The sequence below is a fragment of the Manis javanica genome, chromosome 7 (assembly GCF_040802235.1).
Source record: "Manis javanica isolate MJ-LG chromosome 7, MJ_LKY, whole genome shotgun sequence".
NCBI lineage: Eukaryota > Metazoa > Chordata > Mammalia > Pholidota > Manidae > Manis > Manis javanica.
Window position 1 is genome coordinate 3,359,791 of NC_133162.1, and position 24,273 is coordinate 3,384,063.

The 24,273-nt window shown below is 46.3% G+C and overlaps 2 long non-coding RNA genes across 3 annotated transcripts in view; one reads left to right on the plus strand and one right to left on the minus strand.

Moving 5' to 3' along the window:
* Positions 1–11,228, minus strand: part of LOC140850326 (uncharacterized) — a 33,819-nt gene extending 22,591 nt beyond the window's left edge. For both annotated transcript variants that reach the window (XR_012132952.1, XR_012132953.1), the window contains exon 1: positions 9,285–11,228. This is a non-coding gene — a long non-coding RNA (uncharacterized lncRNA). The remainder of the gene's footprint in view (positions 1–9,284) is intronic.
* LOC140850325 (uncharacterized) lies at positions 10,997–22,093 on the plus strand. The gene is made up of 3 exons (XR_012132951.1): positions 10,997–11,102; positions 11,253–18,192; positions 19,292–22,093. It is a non-coding gene; the product is annotated as an uncharacterized lncRNA (long non-coding RNA).
* The last annotated feature ends 2,180 nt before the right edge of the window (positions 22,094–24,273 follow it).

The following is a 24,273-nucleotide window of genomic DNA, read 5'->3' on the forward strand; positions in this document are numbered from 1 at the left end:
AGTCTTGCTGTGCCCTCACTTCTTTGTGGAAAATGGTGCAATAATAATACCTGCCTCAGAGGATTGTTTGGGGTTTAAATGAGTCAGTGCAAGTTAAGCACTCTGAATAATGTGTGGCACCTAGAGTGTCCTCATAAGATGTTAGCTATTGTTGTTCTTTTAGGGGTGATTCTTCCTATAAACTGTTATGCCAGCCAGTGACTTAGGGTAAGGTTGCTATAGAATCATTTGTTGAAGTTGGACAAAGCCAAGTTCACATCAAATTTCAAATAAAACAAAATAAGAAAGGGAATGAAGCCAATGGACAAATGTATATCATAATAATCTTCTTTTTACTTAACACGGTTCTCACAACCACCTCAAAAAGACATTGGGGCAGTAATTACATGATTTATTTTTTTTGTTAAAATTGGGGAAACTCAAACTCAGAGAGCAAAAGTGACTTGACCAGGGTTATGTAACTATTAGGCAGGAGACGCAGATATGCTTCCAGATCTGATGCTTATGCTTCAGCATCCATCTATCCATCCATCCATCCATCCATCCATCCATCCATCCATCCATCCATCCATCCATCATCCATCCGTCCATCCATCCATCCATCATCCATCCATCCATCATCCATCCATCCATTCATCCATCATCCATTCACCCATCCTTCACCCATCTATCTATCTATCCATCCATCCATATCTATCCATCCTTCTTTCCTTCCTTTCATCCATCCATTCATCATTTATTACTCAGAGTCTAAGAAGAGATGCAGGGACCAAATACTTTAAAAATAAATGTGGAAATGAACAAATTTATAGAATCTTGACTCAGGGGATTCTTCCTTATAGGATTATAATGGCATGATTAGGTTTTCTTTTCCTGGAATCATCTTTATCTTTAATTTGTCTGTGACCATAGCTGCTCCCAGATATTTTTCTTGTACTTGTTTTGGAAACATGAACATTAAGGTAATACTGTAAGGCCTTGGTTGACCACTGATGGTGTGAAATGGATTTTAGCGTGTAAATAATTTTTAAAATATGGTAATAGTCATACGTATTGTCACGAATTTGGGAAAACAATGCATACTGAGCATATCTAACCGGTGTGGTTTTGACAACGTCACTTGGGATGAGGCGAAGCAGGGAGCCCCCTACAGAAGCCATGTGTGGGTCTCAGCCCTCTGACAGCACAGATGCAGAGTCAGACATGACACCACCACCCTGAGGCGCACACAGGGAAACCCCAGACGGGTGTGGGGCTGGGCAGGAGAGCCTACAAAGCTGGTGAAGTTTTGTCAGGTGAGGGGAGACCTGGCGAGACAGACAGCTCCTCTGTAACACGATGCTTCTTGGCTGTGGCTTGAAAGGTCCCCATTCTGTGTTTCAAGAGCTTTCTGGATGAAATCTCCAAACTGTGAGATAGTGTGCATGATTACAGCCTGCTCTGCAAATGAGCATATCCTGCAGACATGTTAGCTCATTCCAACAGCAAGCATTCACCCAGAGAAGGCAGCCTGGCATCCTCCGTGAGGGCCATGCTGCAGGCCGGGGGCAGGGTCCCTGCCGGCGCCCCGAGCAGGATTCTTTTCCTGGGTTAGATGACCTGGCCATTAACTCATCTGAAGACCTCACTGGAAATGTTTGGAACATGATGAAACATACTTGAGAGACTTGATAAAAGGTATTCGTGAGTGTTTTCCCCGCCCTGCCGGGAGTGGCGGGTGGACCAGGAACGAGCTCTCAGCACCTCCAGGATGTGGCAGGGGCTGCATTCCGCAGGTCAGGCTCTGGGGCTTGGGTCTCAAACCCAAAGTGCCTCATCATTTTGATGAGAATGGATTCTTAGTGTCCGATGTTGCCAAGGTGACATTAAATATTTCTGAGAATGGAAAGATGTGAATTGTTTTCCCTGGTGTTTATATTTGGACTGAAAACCAGAATCATTTTGAAGTCAGAAATGAAATGCATCTTAAAAGCAGGGGTTCTTAAAGTGGGGTCCCCAGGCCGGCAGTAGCCACACCTGAGGACTTAGAAATGCAGATTCTCAACCTTGTCTCAGACTCACCAAGTCAGGAGCTCTGGCAGGGCGATGTCGGTGGCCTCTGTTCCCACAAGCCCTCGGGGTGCCATTGCACCCTCGAGAACCCCTGGGAAGCCGAATGGCCCTTCAATCATGGCTGACCATACAGAAGACCATTCTCCTCCCTGAGGTGCTTATTTTCCAGTGCAACTTTTAGGGAAATTAATTAGATTTATCATTGTCTATATTTCATTTAAAATTTTTAATGTTTTAAAATGTTCTCACACTGTTTTATTTTGATCACGTTCATTTTACAAATGCCTTCTATTTGTGACGAGTGATCACTAGTGTTCCGTTAGTAGTAGTGATAGTTAAGAAAAAATGAATATTTTAAAGAAGAAAAGGGTCGGCTGGGTCAGGTTATATTGGTACAGTTGGTACTGTTTGTGTCCTCTTTTAAATATTTTCTGTAGTGAGTTTTTATTACCTCTGTCATCAGAAAACAATATGCATCTAAACAGAAGTAAATCAATAGACTTTAGAATGTGCTGGGTGGGGCGCGCGGACACAGGAGGGGCGGAGGGCTCGCGGGAAGCAGATGTTCCTCTTGTTTTTCCATTTTTGCAATTGGTGTTTGACTGAACCACTAACGGCATTTTAGCATAAAAAGCATAATGTGTGAGTCCAGAGCTCTGTGCTCACCCAGCAACACCGCGCTGGAGGTGGGCATTCTCAAGGCTACGTGGAGAGAGAGGATTTTTAAAAATGTCATTTATTCCCTCCAAACCTATATCCAGTAGGATTCTTAGAGTGTTGGCTTACGGTGCTGTGAGTCCTGATGAGTGCCCGGCTCAGGTGCCACCATGATCAAGGTACAGATCTGTCGGTCACCCGACCCCTCCCACGGCCTGTGCGCTGCAGCGTCTTAGCAAATCGCTTCCATCCACCAGCCCCTGGCCGTCACTGTCCCGCTCTTGGTGCCTGTAGTTTTGCCTCCTCCAAAAAGCCATATAAACGGAACTTTACCCAGTGTGGCCTTCGGGCTGGCTCCTTTCCGGGCACTTGGAATGCATCTGTGGTTTTGCATGTGTCTGTAGCTGGTTTCTCTTTCTCATACGGAGGAACCACAGTTTGTTTTCCTGTTGGATGGTTTCCAGTTTTTCGCAATTATAAACAAAATTGCTGTAAGTGGTCAGGGTACAGATTTTTTTGTGTGAACCTGTTTTCATGTTTCTTTGGTAAGAACCTAGGCTGGGATCGCTGGGTTCTACTGTGAGTGTACATCTGACTGTATCAGAAACTGCCCACTTCTCTTCCAAGCGGCTGTCCTGTTCCGTGTTCCCAGTAGCAGTGGGCAAGGATTCCAGTTGCTCCTTGCTCTTGTCAGTACGTGGTGTTATCAGTATTTTTTATTTTGTGCATTCTAGTAGCTGTACAGCGATTTTATTTTGCATTTCCTTAATAGCTAATGATGCTGTATCTCTTCATGGGCTGATTGCCATTGTATACCTTCTTTGGTGAGGTATCTGTTCAAGATTTTGCTCATTTTTATTGAGTTGCTTGTTTCCTTACGGTTGGGTTTTGAGAGTTCTTTGTATATTCTGGGTATAAGTACTTAATCAGATATATGATAGGCAAATATTTCCTCAAGTTGGTGGTGTGTCTTCTCATTCTCTTAAGCTCGAGTGGAGTCGGATATTTGAGGCCCTTGCATATTTGGGAAGAAAGGAAGACTGGCCAGATGAGGAGAAGCTGCCCATTTGTGCAGCACTTGCCGTAGCCGGGGGCTCAGCTTGCTTTTAGCCGACCCTCGGGGGCAGGCAGAGGAGGGGGAATCTTACAGTGAGAAAGGGGAGGCCTCAGGTGCGCCTGACAGAGGCCATGCCCGGGGAAGCTGGGGCAGCTCCCAGGAGCAGAGCATCCTGTGTGTTCACCTGGGAGCTCTGTGGTGTCTCTGCTCGGTCCTGAGTTGGGAGCAGGAGCAGAGAGGCAGGGGGCGGGCAGCTATGGCCATGTCCTGACCATCCGGGGCTGGTGGTGGCAGAGGCTGTGGTTTGACTACCTGCAACTTGTGTGTGCCAGGCACCCGCTGCCATCCAGGCAAGTGTCCTGTGTGCAGCCAGATGCTCTCTCTCTCACCTTTGTCCACTGGGCTGTGACAGCCTGTGACTGCAGTCGCTCAGTGTCTGGCTGGGGAAAGGGGACTCTGGCAGCTGGCGATCAATATTGCAGGAGTGGCTGCCTTTTTGCATTTGAAATGGCATCCTTCAGTGGCAGGGACCCTCCGTGTCGGAGCGGGTCCTTGGGAAGAGAGGCCACCAGCCACCAGCAGGAAGTCTGGTGGCAAACGAGGCTTTCTGAGGGGCCGCAGGGCAGAGCAGAAAGGCCTGTCCCGGGCCTTTTTCCTTCTGCCCCGCCAAGGTCATTTTGGCTGCCCGTCTTCCTTCTGTGCATCACTTCTTCAGGGAGCATTTGGGGTGTCTGGGCAGATTACCTGTAGCGGAAATGATTGGAAGCCTGATATTCACGTGGTTCTTAGGGAAGTACTTCCGGAGTGTAAGAGTTTGTTACCTTGCAAATTACAAATTCGCCTTGTCTATTTCCCCCAACTTTTTATTCTAAAAAGTTTTAAATGTTAAGAAAAGTTAAAAAAACTAATATGACAAATCTCCCTAACATACCCAGATACCCAGATTCACCACATTTGTTAGCTCATTTGAAAGGTAGTCCCTCCGTCCCTAAAACTTTCCTGTGTCCCCTAAGATCAAGAAGGGCTTTTTTCAAGGAACCTTCCCTGGTCTCTACTCACATCTCAAATAAGCATCATTTTCCTCGTAGCTGATGAACACTTGGCATTTGGTTCATGAATATTGGTGGAGCTGCGACTGACGCCTCCAGGAGCAGGGCACTCAGCATGGCGAGAACATTCACAGAAAGCCAAGTCCAGAAGCCCTGCTTTGGTCTTGAAGGTCTTGGGTGCTGGGGTTCCTTTGATACTGTTCCTTTAGGCTGAGGAGAACAAGCAGGCACCCTTCCTCATGTGCCCCCTTTCCAGCTCGAGCCCATGCTGCAGGGCCCCCACATTTACAGGCACAGAGCGTCTGTCTATGTAACTTCCTAAAACCGTTTTTTGAAGGAGGGAAATCTAATGACCACTCTAACGCTGATGTCTATTTAACGCTGGGTCGGGCAGGCCGCCTGTGCATCTTCCGAGGCAGCCCTTCCAAATGGACTTTCCCAGGAAGGCAGCATCTCCCCTCCTGGCTCGTTCTGAGGAGACCCTAAGCTGCTTGGACCACAATAAGTGGTTACTTAATGGGGAACAGATACCTCACCAAATCCCTCTCTGTGTAGGTCTGTGTCTGTCTCGGACTCTGTGTCTTAGGCTCTCGGAAGTTCCGTTAATCTATTCCGATTGACTCACCGTTGTTTGGGGAACCAAGCCAGGATCTGGGGCAGGAGAGTCTCATTTCATTCTCAGGCAGTGGCCGCTCCCTGCTGAGCTCCTCCATGGGACCTGCCTCACTTAGGCCTCCTCTCCCAGAAGGGGATGATGGTGGATAGAAGCAGGCAGGGTGTGAAGATTCAGGACATGTCACCCTAAGCTGCTTGCAAACAGCAGGTATGCTATTCATGGTGGTGGTGGTGGTGGTGGTATGAATATTCCCAGGCTTGCCGAGACTGTTCATTTACTGTGCACTTTAAAAGAGGATCTGTGGTTTGGGGGAGGAAACAGATGATTCAAGTGAAGAAACCCCACCCCCAGAAGACAGACCCCTGCAACTCCACCCTCCATCGGCTCCCGACTTGCTATCTCCCCACTGGTAATGTGACTGCCTGGTTTACCCCACTGGACAGTGGCCACTGTATTTCCTGGAGTCTAAAGCGATTAAACTGCATTCCCTCAGAGGAAGACTCCCGCTCTGGGACGTCTGGTTCTGCAGGGCATAAGCTGATGTTGTAGGCAAGCTGTTTTGTATGACATAGAAATGCTACTGGAAATGCCTCGTGGGGGGGGGGGGGTGTGCTGTGGGACTCACCTGCGCTCTCTGTCCTTTGCCAGCTGGCCAGCACCTGGGTCTGAGGAGAGGCCCACAGCCCTGTGAATGAACAGCTCTCAAGTGCCGTACCTCAGTCTCCATCCTGCAACCCTCAGCTGTGAGCAGGTGCCCATGCCCACCCAGCATGACTCAGCTGCCCCCAGCCGGGCGGCCCCACAGGCCCTGGTCAGTGCTGTCCTGGCGGCGTGCAGCCAGCTCCCCCCGCCCCCAGCCTCCTGTGCTCCTGGCTCCCTAGGCAACCCCTGGCCGCTGGCTTGACACCATGTCCATGCTCCCCGAGGCCTGGCTGCCTTGGGACTGGCCGCCTCTGGCCTTCCCTGGCTGGGAGGAGGTATGCATTCGGCACCACTTCTGAACTTCCCTGTGCCTGCCTCAGCGCACCCCCACTGGCAGGACCCAGCAGCCAGGCACCCCGGGACAGAGTGGAGGGAGGTCATGCCGGCAGGCTAGGCTCCAAGGAAAGGGTCCCTTAGAGGGCCGGGGCGGCAGCCACACAAGCCAGTCCCACCTCATCCCCGGGCCAGAGACCCCCTCATAATTGAAGAAAAATAAAAGAAGGTGTTCAAGAGCTCAGCACCAATGCCCCCCTTTTTAAATAAATGGCACCTCGCTGCACACCCAGAGGAATGAAAGCCCTGAGCTCATCGTTGCCCCCCATCAGGGAACGTTGAAGGCAAGAAGGCCCTAGGTGTCCCCTTTCTCACTGCCTGCTCTCCTAGTGGGATGGGGTTGCTGTTGTCCTCTGTTCTGTGTATGGTTGTCCCTGATTTTCACACGTGAGGTTGCTATCTGGGGCCGGACCGTCCCCTGGCTAACCCAGACTGTGATTTTGGGCACTGAGCATGTCAGGAGGCCGTAGCTCCTGCTGGCTCGGTGGGACTCAGAGGCGGAAGTGCTCCTGTCCTGTAGTCAGAGCCATCCTGCGGCACGTCACACACAGGAACGAAAGCTTTATTCCGACGCTCTGTGCTGATGTACATGCATCTCTTTTCCCGGTAGATCTTCCGTTTGGCTGGATGGCTACTTTGACTGCCAGATTCAAAAAGAAAAAGCCCATAACATTCACAAATGCACAATCACACCGGTAGTTTTTGCTCAGCCGCATCTAGAAAGTGCCTTAATGTGGGGCCTGGGGCCTGTCTTTGCTTTTGATTGTGCAAGACTCAGATATGCCTAGATTTTTAGTGCACACAGTCATCCCAATTCAGCGTGTTGAGCAAAGGGGCTGGAATTTTGGTTAATGACAATCGTGCATCCTAATTTAATTTTTAAAACATTGCATTTTCCCTTTAACAAGAAGATGTGCTGTGTAGGCAATCATGGTGGTGTTATAAGAACAGTGCCCGTCCTGAGCAGCGGGACCAGTGACCCAACAGTGGCAGCTAAACCTTTTGTTGTTAGGTTAGCCTTTGGACAGCTTCTTTTCCCAACCTTTTAAATTCTAAATTAGAAAACCCTAAACTACAGTTAGATTTGTTGGGAGCCGGCTGTGGGTCATTCCTGCCTGGGATGCAGTTGCACAGGGACCAGTGATCTCCTGGGCTTTGGCGACCTTGTCACAGGGCTGGCCATCTGGTGCGATGTGCATGGGACCTTGGCAGAAAGGTTCCTTTTTGCACGGAGGACTCCCAGGTTCCCTGGATGCTGGTTTGGGGGGCCTCTGTGACTCACGAGCAGAAGATAGAACCTTCCAGTTTTGGGAAATAGTGGCAAAACTCAATAGTTGATTGCCTTTGGAGCTGAAAAGTATTTTACCATGCCCTGTTTCTATATTTACATGTGGTTTTAAAATATGCTCCCTAAAATATGTCATTAAATTCTTTTGCTCATAGTTCAATAAAGCACCAAGTATTTGGGAAGACTCAAACTTCTGGCAAATAAGCTGTTTATCCTCCAGTTTGTTTTTTTTGAGACATTTTAACATGATTTTCTCAGTACAAAACATGTATTTTAGTCCTAAAGTGATAGGCATGAACTATTTAAAATACTGACTATATCCCTCAGTTAGGTCATTTCAGTGAGCCTATTAAAAGCAGACAGTGGTCTTCAATGGCACTGAGTATCACGCAGACTTTTTATTTCATCATTCATTTCAAAACCTCACATGAGACCTCACTGTCCCATAATGTGGGAAAACAGAAGCTCACTGTCCATTTCTTTGTGTGGCACACATAGTTGGCTTTCATGAGTTGATAATGTTCACAATATTTATTATCGTCTTCCACCCTGAGTCAAGACCAGAGGCCCCCACATCCCCAAGAGCGAAAAGGCACCCCTAAATCAGGCTTCCGCAGTGCCCCCCTGTTGCCCAGTGGGACAGACGCCCATGCTCCTTCTCCCAACTCTTGTCAATATCATCACTCACAAGGTAACTATAAAATAAATGCAAAATATCTTATTTTGCATCATGAGCTCTCAAGACAGCCCTGCAGGCTCTGAGTGGCCCATGGCATCTGGGGTGCTCTGCTTGCAGCCTGTTGGGGACCATGTCTCTCTCTCACGCGGGTGCCAGGGCTGCCAGACGGAAGGCACGTGGGAGGACAACCATCACAGACAGCACCTGACACCCCAGAGCTGTGCCGTAAAGGAACTTCACCTCCAGTGTAGTCTTCTCATTATCCAGCCATAATATTTGCCACCGACTCCTGGCCAGATTTCCAAGTTTCTCAATACAAATGTGATTTGAGCTGTTTCTGCAGGAAAACTTGAGCCGTAGTCTTGATCTCTTTGCCTCCTTTGATGCCTCCATGCCTGTGATTGAGAAGGTTTATCCAAGACGCCAGACCCTAGTGACATGCGGATTGTCAGGTGTCAGTTTTCGGATAATCCTCATTGTATTTCCTAATAGCTCTTGACTATTTTGGGATTCTTGATAGAGATCATCATTTGTGGCAGATTCTTGTAATGTGTTTGTATTGGAGTCTGGCTTATTAATAACAATCATGACATTGGAAGACTTAGGGTATTATTTTCTTATTAAAATTAAAAAAGATTAGTTAGTACAAATACTATTCTTAAAATTATAAAACATTTTACCTTTGGTATTTCTTAAGTATTAAAAACAATGATTAATTATTAAAATTATCTAAAGATTTTAAACCTTGGGGCCATTGATCCCTCTTGGGTGTTGGGGAGACTATACATCATGATCACAGGACAAATACCTATGTGGTAAATGTAAACAACACACAAATGCTGTGAACTTACCTTAGGCAAGGTGGGCGGCTCTGTTTCCTGAACATAGCAGAGAAAGGACCGAGGACATTCTTCCAGTGCATGAACTTTATGAAAACACCAACTGGTAGGACTTAATGAGGCTTCTATGACATTCATGATCAGTATAACATTTCAGATTTGCCAAGCGTATGTGCATAAAGTAGTTTAGTCAGTTTTTCCTTTTAAAGCATGAAACTGTGGGCAGATCTCCTGATAGCTGGGAAGCATGACCACAGATTTCATGTTTTTAAGATCACATTAATCCTCAAGACAGCCTTCTCCAAAGCCGATATCATCACCATTTATAGATAAGGACCCTCAGGCATGCTGGCGAGTGAGCACAGGGCAGAGAAGGGCCGCATGTTGCCTGCCGACTCCTTGCCTCCAGCGGGATGCCTACCCAGCTTAGGAGTCTGGAGAGGAAGACGCTGGGAGGGGCGCTGGGTCCTAGAGGAGAAGCTGCGGGGTGCCTGGGCTCCTCCTTCTCCTCCGAGGCCTGAAGGGAGATGAGCAAAGTGGACTGGATCAGCCGTAAGCAGGCCCCAGCTGCACGCTGACCCTGGCTGTCTGTCCTGCTCAGAGAGCAAACACCCTCCGAGGCTGTGTGTTACCACTAAAAGTTCATGCAGTTTTGTTTTCCAGCGCACAATGTAATCCTTGTGGTCTTTAGCTTAAGATAATTTTAGATTACAACAGATAAAATTAGAGCTGTTAGAAAATTCATTGTGCTCACCCACAACCCAGCGCATGTCAGTTCCTTTTGGGACAAGAGTATGCACATCTATTAGCTCCAAATCTGTAATTCTGTAATTCTGCATCACAGATTTGATAAAATTCTGCACAGTTTGAAAAGGCTTAAAAAAACCCCAACTTTCTCTTTAACATTATGGGAATGGAGTGGGCACATGGCCAATGTGTCCAGGGTGGCCTGGCGCTCCTCAGTTCTGGGACGAATGTCGCAAGTCCTGGGGACCCTCAGGTCCCACCATCCCAGGGCGACAGGTCAGCCCGCAGAGGGTGTCAGGAGGTGCTCCCCCGTGTGCAGGAGGGATGCGATTCTGCTGTGCGGCCGCTACTTCACGGCTGTGCTCTGGGCTCGGGTTGTCCTCGTTTTCCCAGGGCAGAGGCTCCGGGAGGCTGCTTTGCAAGGCAGGCAGGGGCCTGCGCCGATGAAAGGTTTGGGCCTCATACGATGAATAAATCACTCACTTTTAAGTTGAATAAATATAGTTCATTCTAGGCAAATCTGCTTCTGTCAGGCTGTCGGGGCCTATGAAAATGTGGGTTGTCGCTCCTCTGTGGGGCTTCAGCTCTTCCTCTTAACCTTTTGCTAATATTTGACGTTTGGCGTTCACGGATCCGCAGCTCCTTCCTGCGCATGAGGGCTTCTGTTTTTTCTCACGTTCACTGCCTGTCCTGCTTAAACTATTTTAGCAGCTCTTCTCACTCCTGCCTCACCCCGTGTGAACTTTCTGGACGAAGGAGGAACGGGGATGTCCGAAGTCACCAGATGTCACACCATTTGCAGGACAATTTTCCAAAGGAAGAGGGTGGGGACTCACCCTGCAGGAGGTTTCAATGTCCCATCCCATTGCTTTCTACCCCAATCTCACTTCCTCCCAAGAAATGAAATCTACTTTCAGTCCATAAACCTGTAAGTGTTTAAAGTTGTTTTTTTTTTTTTTTTTTCTACCAGAGTCTCCCCTGTTTCATTTTCAGGTACAAGCAGGGAACCAGGCGGCTGGCTGGGTTTTGTTTCCCTTGTATCATCTTCAACTTCCCCAGCGAAACTGGAAGCTGTGCTTAGAGGTAGGAGACCATTTGGTGATCTTTTCAGTAAATACAGCAGAAAGGGGGGAAGAAAAGAACAATACCCAGTAGGTCCAACTCCTGAGTCCAAGCAGACAGTTTAACCTGTGGGTCATTGTATTTGTATTTCACTTATTGGATTGTTAATAGATTTTCTTCATTTGTGCGAGACGTCGCAAATGATGTGCGGAGGCCGGCCGGTTCCTCCAGCGCTGGGACCGAGGTCCACCTGTAAGGAGAGGGCGTTAAAAGCTGCTGGAGTCGCTGCCTCCTGACAACATCCCAGCTGTAGACTAGCAATCGCAATCCTCGGGTGGCAGTTTTAATTATCGGCACTGGCGATACCATCAGCAAGTGTGTAATTACGTGTCAGTTTCCTGGCTGTTGGGTATGAAAAGTGGAACCAGCGAAATGATGATCGAGGAGCAGTACTCTCATATTTAAACAATTCAAAATGTGTAACCGGCAGTGTCATTAAACAGAGAGAGTCTGACCCCAGCTGTCACTTACTTTTCCTTATGCAGATCTGTTCATACTGTCTGTCAAAAGAACTCCATGGGCTGAAATGGGACAGAAGAGGTGACATAATTCTTAGAGCAAAGAGGGCTGCTCTCCTTAACTCCACCGAGGCGTTCTTTTAGCCTAAACAAATACGGCTGCCGAAATTGTAAATAAACCACAGCCATTACAGGAAATTATATAGACTTTGCTGATGAATACACAAAAGCAGAATATCAAACAGACAGCCCAGTCTTAAAAAAAATGTGAATAAAACCTGCCTGATTCCCATGCACTTAAAGAATAAGGGCTTCAGTAATTTAGGAGGGTTCATTTTTGGGGAAGAAAATGAAACGAGACTTTCACTTTTAGAATAAATTTTGGGTCCAAGATGCAAAGAAAAGTGGAACTCATTTTGAAAACTGCTCATATCAACAATGAGAAATTCAATTGGAAAAAATTTTATTACACAGATTTAAACTTCTGTCTGACTTATGTTGTAAATTGTTATGGTCGCAGATGCTTTACATCCAATTGAGAAAACTGAAACATGTATGCTAAATAAATAAAGGTAAAAATAGACCCAAGTGGCTTTCTAAGATGAGTGGGTTAAGACGTGAGAAATACTCAAATTTCTGCAAACGTAATTACACAGTTCTGCAGCCCACCAATTGCACGCTCCCAGGAGATTGGAGAAATGTTCATTTGCTCTTAAAAGCCTTCACTTACCTGGCACGCTAAAAAAGAGCTGGGTAGCGAAGGGTTAAGTCTGCATGCACACAAAAATAAATGAAAGGCGCATTTATAAAATGAACTGTGGAGGTTAAGTGTGGGGTTAAACTAACACAATGAACTGTGAACACAAAGAAAAATGTTTCTTTAATTTTTAAAATGTTTTCATTTCTCATAATAAACTGAACTTGCAGTTGCATACAAACAACATTATTTCATACCCTGAAGACACTGCAATTTAAAGCTTTTGGAACTCAAATTGATTCTAGAAGGAATGTGATAACTACAGAGGAGCTTCAGCAATTGTGATCTGAAGGGCATCAAATCACACCTCCATAGCACATTTGAAAGCAAGCACACGCTCATGCACACACACAGGTAGGAGCCATTTAAAACAGGGTCAACTTTGCATTTATTTCTAGTTTCAAAGGCAAAGTTACTGATTTTTCTCACAGGCGAATGGAGGCCATATTAATTGCCATGGTACATTCAGATTTGAAAGTAATAAATAGGCACATATTAAATCCTCTAAGGATTAATTTGTATTTTATCAGCTGTGAAAAGGGCAATTTTTTACATATCTAGACTTAAGAGGTAGCCTTATTAGGCGTTCATTGGAAAACAAATTCTGCATATATTTTGTAGTGAGGTTTAAAAAGAATCATTTTTTTCCCCTTCAAAAGTGGTACAGTACAACTAGGGAAGCAATTAGTGTTTATATTCTAGACAAACATGGCTTTGGAATTTTCAGGCTTATAAATATTTGTATGACTGGTGAAAGGAAAGGAGCGATAGGAAATGGCGTACTGTCACGTGTTCCATCACAGTGGCCACGCAGGGAACTTCAGGGGCTCAGACTTCACTGTGCACCTGCCTGGTGAGTTGCCCAACTCTGGCAGCAACTCTCTTTTATTTTCTGGCAGAGAATGTCTGTCCCTGGCCCGCCTGTGAGTGTGCTGGGACGGCAGGGGAGCAGGACACAGAGGGCACAGTGCTGCATGCCCAAGGGCCATTTTTCTTTGTTGCTTGTGGGAATGCCATGTTCACTGGCGTTTGCCAGTGTCACTTCCACCTTCCTTGGGCATGGCTGCCGGCTCTCGGACTCCCTGTATCTCAGGCAAGTGGGCCCTTCCAAGAAGAGCCCATGTTCCTATGTCTAAACAAGGGCAGAAAAAGTGTTTGAATAAATCTATGTTTATGGCTGTGCTTTCCTTTGGAAAGGGGACTTGTTTAAATGGTGCTTATCATATTTTCCTATTTTCGCCCAAGGTATGTTAAGTGGTCCAGTTAAATCGAGGAACCTAGAGAAAACAATTGTCCTCTGCAATATTCCTCCTCGAATGGGTTGTCTTGATTTATTTGAGAGGTCCCTGGAGAGAGGCCTCCCACAACTTCTTTTGGAAGTCTGTTCTGCAATCTAATAGATCTTATTGTCAAATGCTTTGTTAAACTTTTACTAGGATATGCATTTTGCCCTCAGCATTGGTGAATCTTGAAATTCTATCAGGGAGGCACAGTCAAATCGGTCTCCCATGACGTGTTTTTTGGTCGACGTGGAATGGGTTCCCTTCTGCTTCTGGCACTGTCCGGGGTGGGGCGCCGTAGCCCCTTGCCTTCCTGCCCTGTAAGCCTCCGTATCACTGCCAAGCTCACCAGGAAGAGGCTGTCTCAGGGAACATGCCCAGTGATTTTGTAAGCTTCTAGAGATTGCATGTGTCTACCGTTCGGGCTAGAAATCCCTGATTTGGGACGTTGCATACATTCACTGCTGTTTATCTTCTGTGCTGGGTGGATGGGCCCACTTTTCCCTTTGTTGATGACTTTGTGTGGCTGAGCTTTGTTCAGTGATTTCCCCCTACCCCTTGGTTTGCTTCTGGACTGGAGAAGTTCTATCTGCAAATGAGTAGCTACTCCCTGTGGCCCTTGCACGGATCGTGCTGTTTCCCCCCAACTCCCTTCTTCGGGAAGCCCCAGTGGCCTTTTGACTAATGAGGTGACCTTAAGAGAAGTCCTTGCCAGAACGTTTGGTGTGACTGGCCATGGCGGTGACAAGTGTGAATTGCATACAGAACAAATGGTCTCAAACAGTTGCTCTGATGTCACTGCCTTGCCAGCGAGGCCGGCCTGCTTAGGCTCAGGACCCAAATAACTTCTATTACCACATATTAATGGGGCTCAAGCTCAGTGTTAACCACCCATTATCGTTTGTCATTGCACGATTAATAGCTACCAACTACTCATGATTTTAGGCATAGGTACTTTACTGTCCTTTGTCAAGAGAATATAGGTTTACAATTAATGAATTTATATTCTGTGTCTTTGAGGCAAATTCCTACCAACTACAGAAAAGCGCAGATGGTATATTTGACCCATTGGTCCCCTAGGAGATTATTAAGTTATAATTAAGTGAAAGGATTAAAGAAAAATGAACAAACAAGAAAGAAAACAACCCAACACTTCTTCTGTAGGCATGACATGTTCTTAAAACTCAGAGTCTTGGCCCTCAGAGTGTGGCCAGTGAGAGCAGAGCCACCCCGGCTTACCAGGAAAGCTGGATCTCATTAGTTTGAGAGGTACTGATCCACTGGTGACCACACTCCCTTCCCGAGGCCCACTCGGAGCGGCTGGCCAGGGGGAGCTCCTGGTCTCTCTGGTTAGGGGCTGAGTCATGCCACATGGGTGTATCCTGGGACCGTGGATAGGACTCCTTTGGGCGGGGGGAGATGGGCAACTCAGACTGGAAGGCTTGGGAGCAAAGTCTTCTAGCCTTGTGCCTCCCTGGGAATCTTTGCCATGTCATGGCATGTCATCTGTGCTGTCCCCTCAGGAAGCATGTGGGGCTCAGAGTCGGAGCCTCTCTGAGAAGCATGCTCTGTCTACCTGCCTACAAGGCCCCGGCTGTCTCTCCTTGTCTCTCGTTTCCATTTCCTGGCCTCTCTGACCTCCACCTGTACCCGCAATTCTCCTGGGTCATATTCTGGCATTCTCAGGAATGTGGCTCTTCTTGAATGTGTTCGGGGCAAGATGGCTCTGAGCCCAGAAAGACAGGGATCCAGAGGGACCCTGCCATCTCTGGCCATCCTGGAAGCCCTTGTCAGAGGGATGACTGCTGAAGAATTTCCTTAGCAATTGTAGCACCTTGGAGAATTTCCTCAAGCTGGTATATTCACTTAATTATGGTGCATTTCGCTCATTTCACTTCATGTCATATATGAACATTCTGTGGGAATGATAACCAACCCCATCGGAGCAGACTGCGTAGGGCACAAGGCGGCTTCCAGAGGCAGGTCCTCACTGGGGTCTGTTGACCGACACACTGAAATTTATGATAGTGGCTAAGACTGCTGCATGTGAAGAATGTCACCAGCAATGCCACCAGGATGTCACTGGTGATCTAAAACAGTATTTCACCTGTGTGACCAGCCAAAGCTCCCTGAGAATAATCAGCTTGGGGGGCAGCACTGTTATTCTGGCAGATTCTGCCGGCCACAGGCCTGCAGGTGGAGGAAACAGATGCTTTTAGCTCCTGAAGTTCTTGTTCAACTTTTTATATAAAAGCACGTCACTGAGAGGTGCAGTTGTGCAAAGGACAGCACGTGTTTGGCGTTGTGTATTTTTTATTTCTGTATCAAACAAGATATTTAGTGTCCAGTCTGTTTAATTGATGGGATGGAGCTGTATCCATCTCGTGATGATTCGCCCACCATCCTTCTTTATTACTCCTTATGTTTTCCCCATGATGCCCTGGACTTCCTCAGAGGACAGAGACAAATGACTCCCTTTCACAAGGACGAGCTGTGAGTTGAATATATTTTGAACACTACCTTATATGTCTGCAGTCAACGTTTATAAATATGAAACAATTGTGCACTGCAACAACACAGGAAGCTCACTGCTGAGATACTGCTATGGCTTTTCTATGACAGGTGCAATATTTAGAGAGAAATGCTCTTTCCCTAAACTCTACCAATTTATATGTATATAAATAAAATAGTTGTTATCCCAGAAATCACATCTCTGCTATATAGCGTCACCTAAGTATTGCCAAAAGTTTTCTTCCAAGTTGAGCAGATCCGAGTTCCTTAGCACTTTATAATATATGACAACTTTGCAATTTATTTTAATATTTACTTCTGTTTAGACAGAAAAATTCATGCCTTTCACAGAAAATTCTCAAAGTATAGAAAAATATGAAGAGGACGCAGATGCACTCCATTCTCCCCATTCAAGGCACTCCAGCGCAAGGCTATATTTTTGGTTAATGTGATAAGCTTTTAAAGTTTCAAAAACAATGTCTGAAACTAGTCCAGTTTTTATTCTCTCATCCTAAGATATTTGTAACTTTATTTTAAAAGCTTTCCGTATGATCGATGAAGTGCCCAAGATTTACTGGGAATACCTTTATTCATACATCTTTGAAATTTACTGAAAGGCCTGAATTTGAGCTCTATATGAGTGCTGACACCATTTCTTATTTCATCAGGAATCTGTCTTTGTTTAGCTTGCATTTGGGGCTGTATATCAGGACCAGAGGAAGTGGAAGGGAGAACTCAGGCCAGCCCGCTGGCGGACACAGCACTGTGGCCACGCGGGACTAGGCTGACAGCCATGGGGGACCTGCGGGATTGCTGTCTGGGCCGCCCAGAGGAAGCCGTCAGGCACTTCCATGCCCATCCAAGTCACAGGTCAACTGAGAGGTCGCTGAGTCGGCTTGTAGGCCCACACACCCAAACCGGTTCACCATGTACTAATTGTGCATTTTGGTTTCCAGTAAGTTTGGAATGAATCATGGCTGGTTCCTGGTCAGAGATATTGGTGTGCTGCTCAAGGATGCTGACAGAAGCAGCTTGGGTAGAAAGGATGCCTTTAAAATTTTTAAATCTTTTTAATCAGCCAAAAGACAAAATATTCTCCCATCAATTTTTGGGCTTTTACTAAATCTCAGGGCTCATCCCTTAACACAAAATATCAAGTCCAGAGGAAGGCTGAGCTGCTGTGGATACTTGCAGATGCCACAGATGCAGGAGAGAGGTTGGACCGGTCCCGGGAGGCTGCTCTAGGTGGTGGTTCCAGCAACGGGATGACTGTGGGCACCATCTGGGCTGCTTGCCATGGCCTCCTATGTCCAAATGCATTCAAAACCTCAGCCCGCGGGGTCCAGTTTCAATCTCGCTGTTAACTCACACGTTGGGTTGGTGGCCCTCCGTCTGCCCTTCTGCACTTGACTTGTGCACCCTGAGTACCTAGCAGCTCTGGGGGGAAATCTTTTAGTATAAACTCAACTGATTTGTCTTCCTCATCTAACCCCCAAACTCTGATTCATTTCACTAAAGCCTTTTGTTTCCTGCAGTGTCCCTCCTGGGGCAAGTCATCACACACAGGCCCGAGGGCAGCCGGTCTGGGATGACCTCTGCCGACGGCTGCCTCTCATCAGACTCCCCTTTGTCGCTGCTGCTCTCTGTGCAGGTGGGAGCACAGTTTGGGAACAGGATGGGCTCTGAGACCCTGGGCAAGCTCTGCCGTCAACCACCTGCCCGTTCCAGACATCTGGCCTCTCCAGTTCACTCGTGGTCTCCAGCGCCAAAGAGCAAATGCTCGCCTCCTAACACCCTCTTGAATTTCAAGTTTGTAAAGTTCTTAGTTTGAGTCCATCTTGATTCATAGTTAGTGATTGTTTTGTGAAGATTTGATTTACTTTTAATTTCAATTTTTTATGAACATAAATTTGATAAACTGTCATGAAAGGTAACACCTTTTGTTATTTACAGTTAAGCTCTCCCCTACTCTGCTTAAGAAAGAAATATGTTTGTTTTTCTTGGTGGTTATTGCTGTAAATCGAGCTGGAGATTTTACAGAGCAGGTGAGTTAACTATTTGGTCACTGTGGTTTGTGGAATTGTGGGAGGCTGACGGGGGTGGGGCCCTGCCAGGGGCCTGCAGGTGCAAGTGACTGACTCCCATGCGCTAAGTCCTTCACACAGGTGGGAACTCACTAGGATTGGTTAAAGCATTTGGCTGGATCAGAGATGGAACCTATATCACTGGAAATCCATCTCATCTGTCTTTTTTTTTCTCTGGATTCTGTTTTTTTTCCCGCAGTGGCTCCATTCCCCCCATTTAACAGAAATACGGCTTCTTACACCATGGTCAAGGGTTGGCAGTGTCAGGGAAGAGAGCTAACGCCTAGAGAGAGCTCTGGCCCGCCCTGTGTGGGTGCCAGGATGGCCACATGACTAGTTACGATGCTGAGTGACGTGCTCTGAGGGTTTGGGCTGGGTCAGGGGCCACCCCTGTGCAAATCTCACAAGAACGAGTTCTATTCTCCTGGCTGATGGAAACTCTCTGGGAAAACACCTCTCCAGGGGCGACACACATATTTCAACTCTACTTGCTTCTTGTATTAAGTGGATATATTTAATGACCCTTTATTTGAACATCAGCTGTATCTTGTGATTTCGATTAGGACCTTTATTTACCTAAATTCTGAAGCTGCTTGGCTGCATTGGACCACATTTGCCCCTGGCTAGTGGCAACTATTCATTAACCCTCATGTGATCTACTCAATAAATAATAGGATATATTATATCAATGCCGGAGAAAATCACTTTTTCCTTCATAAATCTTGGGGCATGAAGTTGTTACATCTGCCATTACAGGCTGAACATAATCCCAGGTTATCCCCGCAGGTAAATCCCCTGCCTTCTTAGGTTCACCTGATATTAACTCAGTATCAAATCAAAGATTCCTTAGCAACTGCTGAGGATTTTTTTGGCTTGAATATTCCCAGATCCCGCCGCCTTTGAAGACCCATACCTGTACATGTGGACACACACAGAAATGCACATGTGTGCGCATATGTTCTGGCAAACTCCTAAATAGATTTGACAATGTTTACGTCTTCCAACCATTTTTCTGCTTCAAAATTCTGAGATGCTATGATTTTTCCCTCCTTTTATACAGAAGAGGTGGGCTTCCCTTCCCACCTGTGAGCTGGATTAATAGTTAATGAAGGCTTGGGAGGACGAACAAGGTCTGTGGGGTGTGATCAGAGATCGGTCTTTTAAAGCACAGCTAAACATTTTGTCCTGGAGCAGCTGCTTGCTGCCCCCCTGCTGGGCCTCCTGCAGAGCCCGCAGTGTTAGAGTGCCACCCCCCCCACTGCCCACCCTGGGGGCTGGGCGGGCGCAGACAGGGCCTGGGCTGGGCAGCCTTCCCGTACTGGAGCCTTCTGCTGACCAGTGGCGGCCAGGGATCCGGTTCTCAGGGGATGCGCCTCACACTCCTTCCATCAGAAGGAAGGCGCGGGTCAGCCACAGGAGGCAGATAAGAAAGGGGAGCCGCCAGAGCATCCTTCCGGCGGCAGAGTCACTGCAGTGGCCTGAGGGTGGGTGGGGGGCCGCTGGCGGGTAGCTGCACCACTTGGAGAACATTGACCTGCAGGGACAGGCCCCCAAATCCTCTTAGCAAGGGCATGTTGTCAGAAGCGTGCGGAAAGGGCCTAGAGCCTCAGCCTAGAATGAACCCCAAGGCCGCAGCGTTGGGCGTGGGCGTGGTGGTGCTCCCAGCGGCTGTCGGGAGGGAGATTTGGGGACTCTGAGCCCCTTCACGCAGGGATGCCTGGAGCACAGGCTCTATGAAGGATCCGGTCGGCTTACAGGCAGTAGGGCTCAGGAGAAGCAGGTAAATCCCCTGCCTTCTTAGGTTCACCTGATATTCTCTCTGTTCTCCGTGAGAAGTTCAGGTGCAAAGAACGCCAAGAAGCTGCCGGAGGGAAGAGGTGCCAGGACAGCTGCCCTGGGCAGGAGAAGCTGCTTTGCTCTCCTTATGCAAAAGAGAATTTCCCAGCAGCACCCGGGGGCCCAGGAACTGGCGGGAAGGCCAGAGGATGAACTGATGTCTCTGGGATGGGAGAAGCAAACAGCCCAAAGTCCTTAGCAGCGGCCACCGCTCCAGGAGAAAAGGCCATCGCCTCTATTTCTAGATTCTTGGGAGGGAGGGTATGACTTCTGCTGGGCAGGAGGTGAGGCTTCTACAGGAAACCGGGTGCTGCAGGCCAGGGCATGCACGGGGGCAGCCAAAGCCCCACATGCCCACCCAGCTGCCTTTGGACTGGTTTTTCTTCAGGTCCCTCTGGGAGGTATTACTTTTCCTGGAATTCTTCATTTTCCCCTTGCCCTTTGCTCTGGCCTCACAGTAGGGATGCCCTAAGGGCCAGAGGGCTGATGCCTCTTGAAGGGCCAGGAACAAGCCGGCCCCCAAACAGCCAGCACGTCCAGCCTTTTCCCGAGAGGCTCAGCAGCTCATCCCTGCATGCGATTTGCTGGAACAACGCGCCACTGGTGCCGTGCTTCCTGGCTCCCCAGGGGACACACCTCTCTGTGCAGTTTGCCGTGACCAGGCTGACTTCGTGGAAGAAGGGTCATCCAAGGCCCCAGCAGCCAGAGTAGGTCGATGCTGGCCTTGGGTTGGAGGGACTCCCAGGATCCCTTCTACAGGCCGGAACCTTCATTGGCAGCACTTCTATTCCTTGAAGTTTTCATCACTGTTTACCACTGATCAAAAGCAAAACATGCCGACAGGAGCTGTGTGACTCTGGGTGAGCTCTGGCTTTCTCTGTTTCCTCCTCTGTACCAGGAGTGCTCGCAGACGGAGGAACACAGCTGTGTTTCTCTGTTCACTCATTCTTGGTCCCCAGGGCACTGTGGACAATGGCCGGCTGGAGGAAAGCAGAAACCTAAGGGACTAACAAGCATCCTAGTCCCGGTGGAGAAGAAGAAAGGAGGAACTTTATGGGGACAAACAACCACTTAACTCCACCAGTGACGCCGCCATAGGACAACTATGTGACACATCTTCTTGGGATACAGATGGAACGAACAGGCATGATCTATCGCACATTTCATGTGCAATATATGTCAATGGATTTGTGCATGCCAACAGATCATGGAACAAGACAGGCTTTACATCACTGGCCTCTACTTGAACTTACAAATATTTTTTAATTTTAAAAGTATTTAAAGCAGTAACTTTCATAAATGAAGTTACGACACTCTGATAGAATAGAGAAGTCACCGAGTAGGGCAAATATTTTTGTAACAGTTTTGCTTTTTTTCATCCCTTTAAATATCAAGTAGTAATATTTTAATGTTTTTGTAAACATGAGATGTTTTAATGCTTGAAAAATCATATATCATAAATAAGCTTTATTATCTGCCAGAAAGGATGAAAATATAACTTTACATTTCTGTTTTAAAGTAATTTTAGTGCCTATTAGCTATAAAGTAACGGTTATATATAATTTAGAGTATGTAGTCACTCGAAACAACTTGACATTTTCACACAAACAGAGAACCATAATAATAGTCTTGGGATTTCACTGGAAGTATGCACCACCACAGGATATTAAAATAACTTATGGTGCACTGTAATTCTTGTTTTGTATTTGTCCAAGTAGTTGTGAAGCAGGCTATAAAGTAGTAAAATAAAAACCTAAGCCCCAACTCTGGCTAAGCTACATTCTTAAAGTTATAGTCGTCTTTTCAAATTAAGTGTGATTAACCTAGTTGACATTTCATGGTATCATCTTGACTTTCTCTTTCTTTATAACATTTTCTGTTTCAACGGCCAATTCGATTCATCTTAGCTTATTATTTGAGACACTATAATTGCTTCTTTAAGATAAAAATGCCCACGGTGTGTAGTAGAGGTTCTGCTTGCAATTAACAAAGCATAAATGACTTGTTGCTTTTCAGAGGATGTGGACATGGAAGGAGTTTTTGCTCTGAATAAAACAAACAGAAAAAGCAGACCTCTTATTGGTGGTTTTGTCTATTTTAATTTGAGTATAAACACAAAATTCATGAGACAGTTGACTGGTGTGAGGCTGAAAACGGTTAGCAAACTGAAATGCATATGTGGGGCTTGCAGGTAAATGCAATCAGAGTGTGAAATTATATTCCACTAAAGGATAGATCATTTGGATACAGTGTGGTTTCAAGTTTATCTTTGAGCGATCTGTGGCTGGAGTGTTTTGTGGTTATTGTAAAACCAGATGTAAGGACAGTATTTAACCTACTTAAGAGGAAAAAAACATTTCCAGCATCATTTATAGAGCTGACACAGGGTTACTTTGCCTCATTAAAGTGCGCTGAACGTTATGCTCTTTCTGGCGATGTGTATCACTGTATGCCCTTGACTAGGCTGAAAAAAGCACTTCTTAAAAGTACCCCTTAATTGTACTTTTGCATTAATTTTGATTGGCCCTTTGCCCACTGGTGAGGCCTCAGTACCGTTTGGAGCAGGAACACAATAAATGGAAACTCTCCCACAATCACTAACCGTATACTTCAGTATTATCCCTGAGAGAGTGGCCCAGGAAAAATATAATTTTTGTGTGGTTAAAGATGGGCACCATTTGTAATCTACATATTGCAATTAAAACCACTCAAGGATTTGACTTCCGTTAATTTTAATTGAAGTGGTATGTGGGTAGGGATTAGGTGAATGTGCAGATGTGCACAAAAATTAATATGAACCTGGAGAAATGTCTTTTCTCCATAAAAGGATGGACCAAATGTCCACAGATGGAATCTGAGAGGGCCCTTATTGAATAAGCCCGTCGGGCTCACTTGGGTTGTTTCTGTAGCAGTTCCACATACTTTATGTTGGAAAAGACATGCCCCATTCTTTTTCTTTGTAAATTATTCTCATGACTGATTAGTTAATGTCTTTAATCTGCATTAGTGCACCTAAATGAAAGTAAAAACAAATTAGGCCTATAAATGTACTTTATAGATGATGGTTTGAGGAGGTCGGCAGTTCTCAGCCAACAGATATTAATTAGGAAGATTAACCATAGAAATCTCTGGTGTCAACTGAGATGTTGGGGATAAAAAGTAAAAAAGAAAAGAAAAGAAGAGGAACGTTTTTGGAGTTGTTTATAACTTTTTAGATGTAAGAAGTTATAAAGAGGTAAGAAAACTCTGAGGAAAAGACAAGTAATTCTTTCTGGTATTTCTGAAAACCAGTGTGGTGACTGGCTCCGACCAGGTGCGCAATAAAACATTTTGAATAACTGAAGCTGAATTTATATGTTACATTTTTAATTTTAACAGACTTTTCGATACCTCTAAATAAATACTAAAACAATGCTACACAAGCTCAAAAGCTTAAATTTTGATAATCATGTATAATTTTAAAGCATGATGATCTCATTCTCCGTAGCATTCCATATAAAGAAGAGGCAAAACGGAAAATTAAAATAAAATCCCACAACAGCCAATGTGAAAGGATTTTAATTCTTAAACTGGAGCTGGTAAAATATCGAAGATAGAGAAATACAGCACCAAATAGAAGCTTAATAAAGATTATTATTCAGAGCTTTCTATAAAGAGATGCCCTTTGATATCTGCCTTCCTTACTTGTAAGTCACTCATAAAGTGGGTGAACATTCGCTGCAGAGGGGGGCCCTTTGCCTAAATCCACGGGCCGAGCGCTTGGGTGGATACCGGGCACTGGACTGAGGCTTCGGATGGCGGCTCTGAGGTCTGTCCTTCCCCACTGTCCACACAGCCTCCTGACTTTGCCCCCTGGAGTCCATCAGCCCAGAGGCAGGTAGCCTTACCTTAACAAGGTAATCTACGTTGTACCTATAATTCTCTAAAAGGTGTTTTCTTGGAAGTTTTCCCTGGCCACTGCTTTGCTGTCATGGGCCTGGGAGGGGTTCGGTCACATTTCAGGGACTTAAGATTTGGGGAGCAGGAATTGGGCTAAGCTTTCTGACTCCCTGGCCAGTGCGCAGGCTACTGAACTAATTAACTTATCTCATAAAGGTTATATTTTCTCATCTCCAAACACAGGCAGTTCTGACAAATCTGGATATACTTGGCATAATTATGAAGAGTTCTATCTCTTTTATGAATTTCACAATTCTCCCAAATTCT